General features: G+C 45.3%; 1 pseudogene; it reads right to left on the reverse strand.

Moving 5' to 3' along the window:
• Positions 1-441: 441 nt before the first annotated feature.
• Positions 442-3566, reverse strand: LOC143670145 (heterogeneous nuclear ribonucleoprotein U-like protein 1 pseudogene; annotated as a pseudogene).
• Between the last annotated feature and the right edge of the window lie 205 nt (positions 3567-3771).

Genomic DNA, 3771 nt, shown 5'->3' on the forward strand with positions numbered 1-3771 from the left:
TAAATCAGTTTATTGCTTACCATGGTAGGGATAAGTTTATTTACTATTCTACTAAGGTCTCTTTTTTAAATTTTTGATTTTTTTTAATCCTGGAAAGTAGACAGTAAATGTGCTCTTGGAAGAATTTACAACAAACTGCATGAGGGTCAGGGAAGCTGAAGGGCTGGAGCAAGTTTGGGAGGATTGGATAAGGAAAGGACCTTATCCCCTCAGTCACTGTAGCCTCATGATGTGACCAAGGGAAAGGGAATAATGGAGGCAGGGGAGGAAGGAGAGGGAGGTAAAGGGGCACAAACAGAAAATAAAAAGGTCATTTTTGACTGTAAATCCGGAGAGAAATGCCTGGCCCTGTGTAGAAAGAAGCCCCTTGGAGGGGAGGCAGAGGGCTGGAGTAAGGTTGGGCAGGGAGGCAGCCCTGGGATGATCCTGTTCCCCAGCACCATGGGACTGGTGAGGGTAGAGGAGGAGGAAGCTGAGCTAGAAGCTGGTGGAGGAATCTGGTGGAGGCTTTCAGGGACCTCTGGGGCGCCTTGGCTACTGTATGCTCATGTCAACCTCTGTGCTCCTGGTCTGTGCAGTGGGGGGCAGTGGGGTATATAGGTGGCTTGTTTGTAGCTGCTGAAGCTCCCATAGTTGTAGGCAAGTGGCAGTGGGGGTGGAGGTGGTAGGCTGTGTAGCCCTGGCTGTAAGCTTTCTAGTTGTAGGGTAGCTGGCTGTAATTTGGCTGTGAATGGCTGCTGATGGTGGGGGTGCTGATATTGGTGCTCGAGCCAAGGATGTTGCTTCTCTTGTTGCAGCTGCTGGTTTCCAGGACATTCTGAGCATGGCTGCAGCTGGGTGGTGGTGGTGGCAGCTGCCATGGTGGCTCTTGTGGTAGTAGTGACTGCTGTGGTGGTGGCTGCTGATGGGAGCTCAAGTTATAGCTCCCTCAATTGTAGATGTTACCCCAGCTGTTGTTACCCTAGCAGTTCTGGTTGTAGCCACCATCCCCACTGTGGTTGAAACCTCTTATGTAGTTGCCTCCTCACCACTACCTCCCCCTCAGTTCTGAAAGACTCTTCAGTTACACCCTTGGGGGCCTCAGTTGTCATAGCACTGGAAACCACCACCTCCTCCACAGCCATGAAAGCCACCTCCTGTGGTATCAAAGAAATTTTGAGAGGGCAGCCCAGACTTTCAGCCTTCCTTGTTGTATTACCTCACCACTTTGTCCACTTCTTCCTGCTGCAGTTCAATGAACAGAACCTCATCTAGAAAGTCCCCAACATCTGGTAATGTGAATTCTGCTTTTATTTCTCATACTTCATGATCTAGGACATCTTTCCCTTTCTGGCCAGTTTGGCTTTATGGTTCAGTCTTTTAGGTCCTCCTCAGTGGGAAAAATTACAATAGCTTTGTTCTGGAAGTCCTCAAATGTTCTTATTTTTTGGTCTCTGGGATCAGACATTTGTCTGATTTAGGATATGGTTGCCTTTCTTGTGGGCAGTGATCTGGATGAGGCAGTTGAGGCACTGTGTGGCCTGCTGGATTAAGAAGTTCCAGTGGCCAGTATAGTTCACCTAGGCTCATCACTTACATCTTATCCATAATGGAATTGGTACCCAGGATTTCTTGGAGGGATGGAAGACTGCATGTTTGATAGCCCACGTGGTCTTGCCAGCAGCAGCAGGCCTACAACCATTAGAATCTCACACTCTGCCTTGCTCTTTGCTTTGATGGTGCCTGGGATCCCCTCACTAAGGGGAAAGTGCTGGATAAAGGCAAAGCCTTGGAGGACAGAACAGTAAGGTCTCTGCCCTTTTCCTGAAGTTGAACTCCATGGCAATTCTTCACCATGAAATGATAGTAAAGGGACTGAGCCCCCAAGGCTTCCTTTTGGATTTGGAAGGCAATGCCCATACATTTCCTGTTCTTAGTAAAGGGAAGCTCCACATCATTCCCACACTCAAAGTAACAAAGCAGCCAATCACATCATCCTTTACAAAGTTGTCTCCATAGATTTCAAAATAGCTATTGGTAATCTTCTTCCCAGTGCCTCCATAGCCATAGGAAAAAAAGGCTCTTCCCCTAGCAGAGTGCTGCAGGATTCCAGAAACCAGCTCATGTGGATTATGCCAGGCTCAGTCAATGGAAGGGTTCATGGAGATTTCCTCATTGATCTTTATCTTGAAGCACACATGGCTCTTTCTGATCCCATAGCTGGCACTGGCTCCTGACCAGAAATATCCAAAGCCCTTGATTGTGAGTGCGTAGCCACTACTTTAGTCTTGGCAAACTTGAACTGGAGATTGTAATTATATGCATCAATAGCAATGAGGGTCTTATCAAAATCATCTTCATCCTCTTCAGCAGAAGCTAAGAAGAGTGACCCATTCTGTCCTCTTAGTGCTCAAAGTACCCCCACCCTCAGTCCTCTTCATATGGCCTCTTGTGATACTGAATTGCTGTCTGTCTGGCTTGGGTCAAGATGCATCCAAAGGAAGAAAGCTGGTGGGTGTTGCTTGCTTCATCTTTGTCTTCACATTTGGGAAATACACCTGCTGCCCTGTTCCATTTCCAGTGGATTCCTCTAATAGCCTGACTCCTTCTTTTGCTTGATGATCTGCGTTTCATAGAATTGGCTCAGCCTCATATTGTCCATGGCATCATTTCTGTCCCACACTGAGTAGCTGCCAGACTCTGGGTGTGGCTGCAGCCCATATAGTGGTGGCTGCTTGGTTCTCTCCAGCTCAGAGCCCACCTCAGTTTCCACCTCATTGCTGTTGTGCCTGGGTCACACTGGTTCATCATTGGCCTCAAGCTCCCACTAGCCACCAGGCTCCTCAGCCCTCAGTGCCACCTGCTGTTACTCAGCTAGCTCAGCCTTGAGCTGGGAGTGTCCAGATCCTGATGCTGCACCTTCTCACGAAGCTCACTCACATTCAGACAGCACACACCCATGGCCTGGACTCCCAGGGCTCAGTCCCCCTTAAATGTTTCTTGTCAGGGGGCAAAGGGGAAGGGGGCACTCCAATGGCAGCATCACCTAAGGTCACTTTTTAAATGTTATTTGTAATATAGCACTTTTACAACTCAACTATACTTGATCAGTTCCACACTGTACAGACTTTTCAAAACCTTTCTTCCTTATGGGTTTCTTATTTCCATGTGGAATCTGAACTATGTGGATTTTGCAACATATAGGAAATTTAAAAACAAATTTCATCCTTTACTTTTTTGTTGTTTTTGTTGGAAAATGGAGTTTAATAGCTTTACAAATGCTGAGGATTTTCTTCTTGGATATTAGACCAAAACATAACAAGTGGTAGTTTATAAATATTAGCTGCAATATGGAATCTGTAATTTTTCCTCAGAACTTTTTCTATAATTTTACACCAAAATCCATTGGTTGCCTTGCATTTTGAATGGCCCTTTTACCCACAGGTCATCCTTTACTTTTAAAAGTACCATATATCAAAAGCAATTTATGCTATTGGAATGAGTTTTGGGTGCGCAGGAGTTGAAAAACCTAATTCAAGATGTTTAAACAAACATGAAAAATCTCATCAAAAGCCAATTCAGTGAGTTGAGTGAGAATATAAAGAAGACATAGAGCAAACAAAAAGAAGAGTTTGAAAGTTTGAAAAACCAAATCACAGAACTTATGGGAATGAACAGCACAATTAGAAGAGATGAGAAAACAATACAAAAAATACAAAAACCTACAATAATAGATCTGAAGAGGTAGAAGAAAGGATTAGTGAACTAGAGGAATAGACATCTGAAATCTGG

The sequence above is a fragment of the Tamandua tetradactyla genome, chromosome X (genome assembly GCF_023851605.1).
Source record: "Tamandua tetradactyla isolate mTamTet1 chromosome X, mTamTet1.pri, whole genome shotgun sequence".
Taxonomy (NCBI): domain Eukaryota; kingdom Metazoa; phylum Chordata; class Mammalia; order Pilosa; family Myrmecophagidae; genus Tamandua; species Tamandua tetradactyla.